The sequence below is a fragment of the Bufo bufo genome, chromosome 4, assembly GCF_905171765.1.
Source record: "Bufo bufo chromosome 4, aBufBuf1.1, whole genome shotgun sequence".
Lineage (NCBI taxonomy): Eukaryota > Metazoa > Chordata > Amphibia > Anura > Bufonidae > Bufo > Bufo bufo.
Window position 1 is genome coordinate 322,412,859 of NC_053392.1, and position 12,159 is coordinate 322,425,017.

Below are 12,159 nucleotides of genomic sequence, written 5' to 3' on the forward strand. Positions count from 1 at the left end.
TTAGTGATGATTGGGCCTTTTCTAGGGATGAAAAGAGCCCTACGTATTTACTTATGTCCTTCACAAATGAAATTCCCAAAGAGTAAACCTTCTTAAGATGGGGTATTGGTCTAGCCGCATGAGTATAGACCTCTTCCTTTCCATGCAAATGGATGCGTTGGTGTTGCCCACTAAACATACTGCCCTCTGGGCCCAACCCTTCAAGACAGATAGGTAGAGGCTTGTTCAGTCAAGTCTAAAAAAAATTGTTAGTGGACCGACTACATCCAACAGTCCTTTTTTAGGATTTTTGTCAGATTAGGACAAACATTTTATAAGAGTTGGATCTATTTCAGGAGTATCTGCAATTTTGTGCGGGAGCGTGGGCCTAGGGCATTCAGAACACAGCTTACTTCTAGCTGTCTTGTCTAATGGTTTCTTAAGCCATAATGAAACAAATTTGGATACTTGAGGTTGAGGTATGCACTCACCTAGCCGAGGATGTTTGATCATCCCAGGCTGAGGACCAACCAGAGCGCGCTCACTGGAAAGAACGAAGCGGTGAGGTAAAGTGAAAGTAAACTGTGACGTCGCTATGGAGGAAAGGTTAGTAAAGGAAACTGTATGGAAAAAAGGGTGGTGTATGGAGGGGAGTATCGGCGGGAATATCGATAAATAAACCCCTCACAGTATATAGAGAAAGAGAGAGAGATTTGCGAACAGATAGTGGGTCAATAAATATTCAGAAAAAACATGGAATATTTTTATATATATATATATATATATATATATATACACACTATAGGGAACTTATCAATAAGGTAAACAATATATATATACACTCACCTAAAGAATTATTAGGAACACCTGTTCTATTTCTCATTAATGCAATTATCTAGTCAACCAATCACATGGCAGTTGCTTCAATGCATTTAGGGGTGTGGTCCTGGTCAAGACAATCTCCTGAACTCCAAACTGAATGTCAGAATGGGAAAGAAAGGTGATTTAAGCAATTTTGAGCGTGGCATGGTTGTTGGTGCCAGACGGGCCGGTCTGAGTATTTCACAATCTGCTCAGTTACTGGGATTTTCACGCACAACCATTTCTAGGGTTTACAAAGAATGGTGTGGAAAGGGAAAAACATCCAGTATGCAGCAGTCCTGTGGGCAAAAATGCCTTGTGGATGCTAGATGTCAGAGAGAATGGGCCGACTGATTCAAGCTGATAGAAGAGCAACGTTGACTGAAATAACCACTCGTTACAACCGAGGTATGCAGCAAAGCATTTGTGAAGCCATAACACGCACAACCTTGAGGCGGATGGGCTACAACAGCAGAAGACCCCACTGGGTACCAATCATCTCCACTACAAATAGAAAAAAGAGGCTACAATTTGCATGAGCTCACCAAAATTGGACTGTTGAAGACTGAAAAATGTTGCCTGGTCTGATGAGTCTCGATTTCTGTTGAGACATTCAAATGGTAGAGTCCGAATTTGGCGTAAACAGAATGAGAACATGTATCCATCCTCTGATGGCTACTTCCAGCAGGATAATGCACCATGTCACAAAGCTCGAATCATTTCAAATTGGTTTCTTAAACATGACAATGAGTTCACTGTACTAAAATGGCTCCCACAGTCACCAGATCTCAACCCAATAGAGCATCTTTGGGATGTGGTGGAATGGGAGCTTCGTGCCCTCGATGTGCATCCCTCAAATCTCCATCAACTGCAAGATGCTATCCTATCAATATGGGCCAACATTTCTAAAGAATGCTATCAGCACCTTGTTGAATCAATGCCACATAGAATTAAGGCAGTTCTGAAGGCAAAAGGGGGTCCAACACCGTATTAGTATGGTGTTCCTAATAATTCTTTAGGTGAGTGTATGTACATATATATATATGTCAGTACATATATTTCAGACTGCACCTTTTGCTTTGATTACTGCTTTGCACACTCTTGGCATTCTCTTGTTGAGCTTCAAGAGGTAGTCCCCTGAAATGATTTTCACATCACAGGTGTGCCCTTTCAGGTTTAATAAGTGGGATTTCTTGCCTTATAAATGGGGTTGGGACCATCAGTGGCGTTGAGGAGAAGTCAGGTGGATATACAGCTGATAGCCCTACTGAATAGACTGTTAGAATTTGTATTATGGCAAGAAAAAAGCAGCTAAGTAAAGAAAAACGAGTGGCCATCATTACCTTAAGAAATGAAGGTCAGTCAGTCAGCCGAAAAATTGGGAAAACTTTGAAAGTAAGGGCTATTTGACCATGAAGGAGAGTGATGGGGTGCTGCGCCAGATGACCTGGCCTCCACAGTCACCGGACCTGAACCCAATCGAGATGGTTTGGGGTGAGCTGGACCGCAGAGTGAAGGCAAAAGGGCCAACAAGTGCTAAGCATCTCTGGGAACTCCTTCAAGACTGTTGGAAGACCATTTCAAGGGACTACCTCTTGAAGCTCATCAAGAGAATGCCAAGAGTGTGCAAAGCAGTAATCAAAGCAAAAGGTGGCTACTTTGAAGAACCTAGAATATGACATATTTTCAGTTGTTTCACACTTGTTTGTTATGTATATAATTCCACATGTGTTAATTCATAGTGTTGATGCCTTCATAGTCATGAAAATAAAGAAAACTCTTTGAATGAGAAGGTGTGTCCAAACTTTTGGTCTGTACTGTATATATAAAACTATATGAGGAAAGCAATTTTACGTATCTTTCTGGGAGTCAAGCAGCAAGAAAGAAGGACGTTCACATGTTAGATTAGATGGCCTATGCTGCCTGTTGATTGGCTGTTTGGGAACACTGATTTACATATCTTATGTTAATTTTTCTGTTTTACATTGTTAACTGTTTGCTGCTGGGAGTAAAAAAGAAAGATCTTAAAGCATAATGGAGTCTCCCACCTTGATATAAAATCATTTTTATACTGTACTGTTGCCCGCTTGAACATTGCTACTTCCCAAAATGGGATTGTTTTTGGACCACTTACAAAAAATCCATTGCTTCTTTAGATACCACCATAGGTGTATAACACTGGAAGACAACTGCCTCCAAAAATGTGATAATCTTTGAACAGTTTTTTTTATTTAAAAATGCCTATATAGTATGTTTTAAACAGGCTCTTCACCTGCCATCCATTTACCCATAGCCATACATGTCATTGTCGACAATACTAATGCTGTCTTCGAGTTAAAAAAAAGGCTTGAAAGGGGTTGGATATAGTCGACCACCAGAGAGGCTCGTGCTTTTTCCAATATTGTGCAACTGCACCCAACGCTGCTGGATTGCAAGGTGGTCGTAACCATGTAAACGAGCAATGTATAATGTGATGGGAAAATCAATCTAAACAGAAAAGGAAGCAATATGGATAATAACAATACATTAGTACGTGTCTTGTATTAACTTTCTCTACATGATAAATGCCATTTGCTATTGTGAGACAACTCCTTTAACCCCTTAGAGACCCATGACGTACCGGTACGGCATGGTTCCCGAGTCCTTAAGGACCCATGACGTACCGGTACGTCATGTATAGTTCCGATCACCGGCGGGCGGTGATCGGAACCCTGTGCCTGCTCAAATCATTGAGCAGGCACCTCGGCTAAATGCGCGGGGGGGTCCCGTGACCCCCCTGTGTTGGCGATCGCTGCAAACCGCAGGTACATTCAGACCTGCGGTTTGCGGCTTTTACCTGGTTGCGGCGGCGGCGGTGGTGCCATCGGGTCCCCATGGGGCTGTGGGGGGGGGACCCGATGGCATGGAAGGCAGCGCGATGCCTTCCTGAGGCATCGCGCTGCCTTCCGGTGAAGAGTCTGTGAGATCCAGCCCCCTGGATCTCACAGGCCACAAGCTGTATGAATAATACACACAGTATTACTCATACAGCCAATGCATTCCAATACAGAAAAAAAAAGTTTTCCCCAAAAAAATTAAAGGTTTCAAGTAAAAATAAACAAAAACGTCATTTTCCCCAAATAAAGTAAAAAAAAAATTGGTAAGAAATAGGGGGAAAAAAAAGTATACATATTAGGTATCGCCGCGTCCGTATCGACCGGCTCTATAAAGATATCACCTTACATCACAAAAAGTACAACAGCAAGCGATCAAAAAAGAGTTTGCCCACCAAAATAATACCAATCTAACCGTCACCTCATCCCGCAAAAAATCGAGACAATCGCACAAAAAATAAAAAAAACTATGGCTCAGAATATGGAGACACTAAATCATCATTTTTTTGGTTTTAAAAAAGCTGTTATTGTGTAAAACTTACATAAATAAAAAAAAGTATACATATTTGGTATCACCGCGTTCGGATCGACCGGCTCTATAGAAATATCACATGACCTAACCCCTCAGATGAGCAATAAAAAATAGTAAACAGTAAAAAATAAAAAATAAAAACAGTGCTAAATAAACCTGTAACGGTCGCGTACACACACACACAGGGGGGAGGGAAGTGACCACTGCGCTCCACCCTTACCCCTGGCCCTGCCTACTTGCCTCGCGTGTCCTAATGACAGGGGACAACTGGACGGAAATCCCTAGCTTGGAATAGAATAAGTGCAGGGATGACAGACAGACAAACAACAGAACGTGAACGGACCGAGTCAATACCAGGAAAGCTACAAAGTACATATGGAGCAAGCAGAAAATTGTCAGGTAAAGCCGGGGTCATAAATACCAGGAGAGTCGTGAAGTACCAAAGAAGCAGGCAGAGGATCGTCAGGAATTCAGCAGGAGGAAAGTACGCCAGGAAAGACAACATCACATGTGGAACCTAAATTAACAGGCAACCTGTGGCCAGCAGGCTGCCTGTATTTATAGTGGGGAGTGAGGGTCATGTGACGTGGCCAGCGTCACATGACCGACAGACCAACCAGTCGAGCTCCGAGTGATCAGCTCGGCGCTCAAGGCAGACTTAGGAGCAGGGGGCCTCCCAGCTAGCAAAGCCGCCCTGGGAACGAGGTCAAACACAGATCCTCGCTCCTGAAGCTAAGCAGCAGGTCTGCGGCTAATGGGAGACCGAGTGCACCTTCGGAACCCTGTTACAGTACCCCCCCCTTTTACGAGGGGCCACCGGACCCAGGACTTCAGGCGATGGCCTTTCAGGGTGTTCAAAATCAAATTTTTGAACAAGTCTAGGAGCATGAACCTCCCTGGCAGGTACCCAAGATCTCTCTTCAGGTCCATACCCCTTCCAGTGAATCAGGTACTGCAAGGAATTACGCACCTTCCTGACATCCACTATTTTAAATACCACATACTCGACAGCATCATTAACAAGAACCGGCAGAGGCGAGGCTTTCGATGGCACTACCGGTTCAAAATATTTTTTAAGCAGAGATTTATGGAACACATTATGAATGTGGAATGACTCGGGCAGCTCCAACCTAAATTATACCGGGTTAACCTCTTAAGGACACATGACGTACCGGTACGTCATGATGTCCTGGTACTTAAGGACACATGACGTACCGGTACGTCATGTGTTGTTCCGATCACTGCCGCCCGGCCGGCAGTGATCGGAACCCGGTGCCTGCTCAAATCATTGAGCAGGCACCTAGGCTAAATGCGCGGGGGGGTCCCGTGACCCCCCCATGTCGGCGATCGCGGCAAACCGCAGGTCAATTCAGACCTGCGGTTTGCTGCGATTTCTGCAGTTTCTGGTCCCCGCGGTCCCTGACCGCGGGGATCAGAAACTTTATATTCCTAAAATAACGTTTTGTTACCCCCCCCTGCACCCCCGAATGATTTTATGGTGGCGGGAGGTGCAGGGGGAGGGTTGCGGGCGGTGTGGGCGGTGCGGGAGGCGGGCGGTGCGGCAGGCGGGATCGCGATCCCCCGCCCGCCTCCCCTTGTATAATCGTTGGTTTCTAGTGGGTATACCAGGGTGTCAGCACATTGCTGGCACCCTGGTATAAACGGCTGACATCTGCGATGCGATGTCAGCCGTTTAACCCTTTCCATACAGCGGTCCGTACGGACCGCTGTATGGAAAAGGTTAACAGCGCAGGGAGCTCCCTCCCTCTCCCATCGGGGGGCTACTGTGCCTTTGCAGCCCCCCGATGGAGAGGGAGAGAGCCCCCAGACAGCCCCCCGACAGATCCCCTCCTTACCCTTCCCCGTCTGCGCAGTTCTGGCCAGTACTGAGCAGACGGGGAAGGTTCCCATGGCAACAGGACGCCTCTCAGGCGTCCTGCTGTCCATGGTGCTGAACAGATCTGTGCTAAAAGGCATAGATCTGTTCAGACAAGTGTAAAATACAGTGCAGTACAATATATATTGTACTGTACTGTATTATACAGACATCAGACCCACTGGATCTTCAAGAACCAAGTGGGTCTGGGTCAAAAAAAAAGTGAATAAAAGTGAAAAAAAAGTAAAAATCAAAAAACACATTTATCACTGATTAAAAATGAAAAAAACAAAATTCCCTAAACATGTTTGGTATCGCCGCGTCCGTAACGACCTGATCTATAAAACGGTCATGTTACTTTACCCGAACGGTGAACGCCATAAAAATAAAAAATTAAAATCTATGATGAAATTGAAATTTTGCCCACCTTACTTCCCAAAAAAGGTAATAAAAGTGATCAAAAAAGTCGCATGTACGCCAAAATTGTAACAATCAAACCGTCATCTCATCCCGCAAAAATCATACTCTACCCAAGATAATCGCCCAAAAACTGAAAAAACTATGGCTCTTAGACTATGGAAACACTAAAACATGATTTTATTTGTTTCAAAAATGAAATCATTGTGTAAAACTTACATAAATAAAAAAAAAGTATACATATTAGGTATCGCCGCGTCCGTATCGACCGGCTCTATAAAAATATCACATGATCTAACCCCTCAGATGACCACCGTAAAAAAATAAAAATAAAAACGGTGTAAAAAAAGCCATTTTTTGTCATCTTACGTCACAAAAAGTGTAATAGCAAGCAATCAAAAAGTCATATGCACCCCAAAATAGATTCCAATTAAACCGTCATCTCATCCAGCAAAAAATGAGACCCTACTTAAGATAATCGCCTAAAAACTGAAAAAACTATGGCTCTTAGACTATGGAGACACTAAAACATTTTTTTTGTTTTAAAAATGAAATCATTGTGTAAAACTTACATAAATAAAAAAAAATGTATACATATTAGGTATCGCCGCGTCCGTGACAACCTGCTCTATAAAATTACCACATGATCTAACCTGTCAGATGAATGTTGTAAATAACAAAAAATAAAAACGTGCCAAAAAATCTATTTCTTGTTACCTTGCCGCACAAAAAGTGTAATATAGAGCAACCAAAAATCATATGTGCCCTAAACTAGTACCAACAAAACTGCCACCCTATCCCGTAGTTTCTAAAATGGGGTCACTTTTTTGGAGTTTCTACTCTAGGGGTGCATCAGGGGGCTTCCAATGGGACATGGTGTAAAAAAAAAACTGTCCAGCAAAACCTGCCTTCCAAAAACCGTATGGCATTCCTTTCCTTCTGCGCCCTGCCGTGTGCCCGTACAGCTGTTTACGACCACATATGGGGTGTTTCTGTAAACTACAGAATCAGAGCCATAAATATTGAGTTTTGTTTGGCTGTTAACCCTTGCTTTGTAACTGGAAAAAAAATATTAAAATGGAAAATCTGCCAAAAAAGTGAAATTTTGAAATTGTATCTCTATTTTCCATTAAATCTTGTGCAACACCTAAAGGGTTAACAAAGTTTGTAAAATCAGTTTTAAATACCTTGAGTGGTGTAGTTTCTTAGATGGGGTCACTTTTATGGAGTTTCTACTCTAGGGGTGCATCAGGGAGGCTTCAAATGGGACATGGTGCCAAAAAAACAGTCCAGCAAAATCAGCCCTCCAAAAACCAAACGGCGCACCTTTCACTCTACGCCCCGCTGTGTGCCCGTACAGCAGTTTAGGGCCACATATGGGGTGTTTCTGTAAACAGCAGAGTCAGGGCAATAAAGATACAGTTTTGTTTGGCTGTTAACCTTTGCTTTGTTAGTGGAAAAAATGGGTTAAAATGGAAAATTAGGCAAAAAAATGAAATTCTCAAATTTCATCGACATTTGCCAATAACTCTTGTGCAACACCTAAAGGGTTAACGACGTATGTAAAATCAGTTTTGAATACCTTGAGGGGTGTAGTTTCTTAGATGGGGTCACTTTTAGGGAGTTTCTCCTCTAGGGGTGCATCAGGGGGGCTTCAAATGGGACATGGTATAAATAAACCAGTCCATAAAAATCAGCCTTCCAAAAACCAAACGGCGCACCTTTCACTCTACGCCCCGCTGTGTGGCCGTACAGTAGTTTACGGCCACATATTGGGTGTTTCTGTAAACGGCAGAGTCAGGGCAATAAAGATACAGTCTTGTTTGGCTGTTAACACTTGGTTTGTTAGTGGAAAAATGGGTTAAAATGAAAAATTAGACAAAAAAATGAAATTCTCAAATTTCCTCCCCATTTGCCAATAACTCTTGTGCAACACCTAAAGGGTTAACAACGTATGCAAAATCAGTTTTGAATACCTTGAGGGGTGTAGTTTTTTAGATGGGGTCATTTTTGGGTGGTTTCTATTATGTAAGCCTTGCAAAGTGACTTGAGACCTGAACTGGTCCCTAAAAATTTAGTTTTTGTAAATTTCTGAAAAATTTCAAGATTTTCTTCTAAACTTCTAAGCCTTATAACATCCCCAAAAAAATAAAATATCATTCCCAAAACAATTCAAACATGAAGTAGACATATGGGGAATGTAAAGTCATCACAATTTTTGGGGGTATTACTATGTATTACAGAAGTAGAGAAACTGCAACTTTGAAATTTGCTAATTTTTCCAAAGTTTTGTTAAATTAGGTATTTTTTGGTGCAAAAAAAATAATTTTTTTGACTTCATTTTACCAGTGTCATGAAGGACAATATGTGACGAAAAAACAATCTCAGAACGGCCTGGATAAGTCAAAGCGTTTTAAAGTTATCAGCACTTAAAGGGACTCTGGTCAGATTTGCAAAAAATGGCCTGGTCCTAAGGTGTAAAAAGACTGTGTCCTTAAGGGGTTAATCACCTCCGTGATCTTATATGGTCCAATAAAACGAGGAGCAAACATTTTAGAATCTATTTTAAGAGAGAGATTCTTGGAGGACAACCATACCTTATCCCCAATCTGAAAATTCACCCCCCTTGAACGTCTCCTATCGGCCTTGAGTTTCTGAGAACTTTGAGCCTTTTCTAAGTTCGATTGAACCCGGGCCCAAACTGTGCACAGTTCAGAGGAGAGCCTATCCGCCTCAGGGTTAGACGAGGAGACGGATGACCCAGAATGAAAACGGGGATGGAAACCATGGTTACAAAAGAAAGGTGAAACCCCAGCAGAAGAATTGACACGGTTATTCAAAGCAAATTCAGCCAATGGAAGAAATTTCACCCATAATTGCTGGTCATCAGCAACATACAACCTCAAGAATTGTTCCACAGACTGATTAAGGCGTTCAGTCTGCCCATTACTCTCAGGGTGGTAGGCAGAAGAAAAAGACAATGAAACTTTACATTTTTGACAGAAGGCCCTCCAGAATTTGGACACAAACTGCACACCCCTGTCAGAAACAATATTTTCCAGGATACCATGCAATCGAACAATTTCTTTCACAAAAATAGACGCCAGGGTTTTGGCATTCGGGAGTTTAGACAGGGGAATGAAATGGACCATCTTGCTAAACCTATCGACCACTACCCAAACTACAGTCTTACCCTCCGCCGGCGGTAGGTCAGTTATAATGTCCATCGAGATATGGGACCAGGGTCTACTGGGAATGGGTAGGGGTCGTAGGTTACCAGCAGGGCGAGTCCTAGGTGTCTTGGACCTTGCACAAACCTCACAGGCTGACACGTAGGACTTGACATCCATAGTTAGAGTGGGCCACCAATAAGATCTAGAAACCAGATCCTTAGTGCCCTCAACACCCGGATGTCCACAAAAGGCAGAATCGTGACACTCACCCAACAGCTGGAGACGAAATTGTACGAGAACAAACAACTTATCTGTTGGGGTGGATACCGGTGCCAGATGTTGTTCAGACCTAATGCGAGCCGAGATATCCTGGGTTAGAGCTGCTATGAAGATTTTTGCTGGTAGGATGGATTCAGGTGGTACCTCAGTAGGTTGAAAAGCATGGAAGCTCCGAGATAATGCATCCGCCTTCACATTTTTACTTCCCGGCCTGAACGTAATGGAAAAATCTAAACGAGTAAAAAACAGAGCCCATCTGGCTTGACGGGGATTCAACCTCTTAGCAGACTCGAGAAACATAAGGTTTTTATGGTCAGTGACAACAGTTACACAATGCCTTGCCCCCTCCAGAAAATGCCTCCACTCCTCAAATGCCCATTTAATGGCCAGCAGCTTCCTATTCCCTATGTCGTAGTTTCTCTCCGTGGGAGAGAATTTCCTGGAGAAGAAGGCACATGGTCTCAGGTTAGTGAGGCTAGCAGGACCTTGTGAAAGGACTACTCCTGCGCCGTCCTCGGACGCATCCACCTCCACAATAAAAGGTTTCTCCTGATCAGGCTGGATCAGAATGGGAGTGCTACTGAATGCCTTTTTTAATTTTTCAAATGAAGAAATGGCCTCAGTAGACCAATTCTCCAAATCCGCCCCTTTCTTAGTAAGGTCGGTCAACGGTTTAGCAATTACGGAAAAATTCGTAATAAATTTACTATAGTAATTGGCGAAACCTAAGAACCGTTGTAAGGCCTTTAAGGATGAAGGTCTTACCCATTCCTTAATTGCTAGTACCTTACCAGGATCCATCTTGAAGGCGTGAGGAGTCAGAACATGCCCTAGAAACAGAATCTCCTGTACACCAAAGACACATTTCTCTTGCTTAGCGGATAGCTGATTCTCCCTCAACACCTCTAATACTTGTTTAACATGAGACACATGGGATTCGAAGTCAGGAGAGAATATCAAAATGTCGTCAAGATAGACAATAACAAATTTACCTAAGAACTCCCTAAGAATGTCATTCATGAAGTTTTGGAACACAGATGGGGCATTGCTGAGTCCAAAAGGCATCACCTGATATTCAAAGTGTCCTACCGGAGTATTGAACGCCGTCTTCCATTCGTCTCTCTCCTTGATTCGGATTAGATTGTATGCCCCTTTCAGGTCAATTTTGGAAAACCAGGTTGCCCCCAGAACCTGGTTAAATAAATCCGGAATCAATGGGAGGGAGTATCTATTCTGGACAGTGATTTTATTTAATCTCCGGTAATCGATACATGGCCTAAGACCACCATCTTTTTTCTTAACGAAGAAAAACCCCCCCATAGGAGAGACAGAAGGTCTAATATGCCCTTTACCAAGGCTCTCCTTAATATAATCTTCCATGGCCTTGCGTTCGGGCTTAGAAAGATTATAAATTCGCCCCTTAGGAAACTTGGCCCCCTCTACTAGCTCTATAGTACAATCATAAGGTCTATGGGGGGGTAGAACCTCCGGGGTTGGTGATGAAAACACATCAGAATACTCCCTAACAACAGTGGGTAAAGTATCAGACTTTACTGAGACCCCAGCCTGTACCACGGACAAGCACGAGTCACACTTAGGCCCCCATCTCACCAACTCCCCATTGGACCAATCTATAGTGGGGTTATGTAGTCGGAGCCAAGGCAACCCTAGTACCACCTCAGCCAGTAGGTTCTCCAGGACTAAAAGGGAACATCTCTCTTAGTGGCACACACCCACGGTTAGTGAAATCTCCGAGGTACATGAGCTCACCGTACCACCAATAAGAGGAGTAGCATCAATAGCCATGACATGGATAGGAGTTGGTAAAGCAAACATTGGAATTCCTAATCTTACAGCATACTCAGAGTCAATAAAGCTGGCCGCTGAGCCAGAATCAATAAAGGCCTTACCCGGCCATTTATCTACCCCCAGAGAAATTGTAATGGGTACCAAAAGCTTACATTTAGAAAAAACAGGGAGTACCTGGTCTTTAGGTTGCCTTGCCTTAGGAGACTTGACAGAGAGGATCTTCCTAGGACACTGGTTGATCCAATGGTCAGGATCTCCACAGTAAAAGAATTCTCCACGTCTGCGCGAAGATTCCCTCGGGTCATGCCAACCTGCATGGGTTCCTCAGTTGAGACCTCAGCATTGTCTCTGGGATAGGCC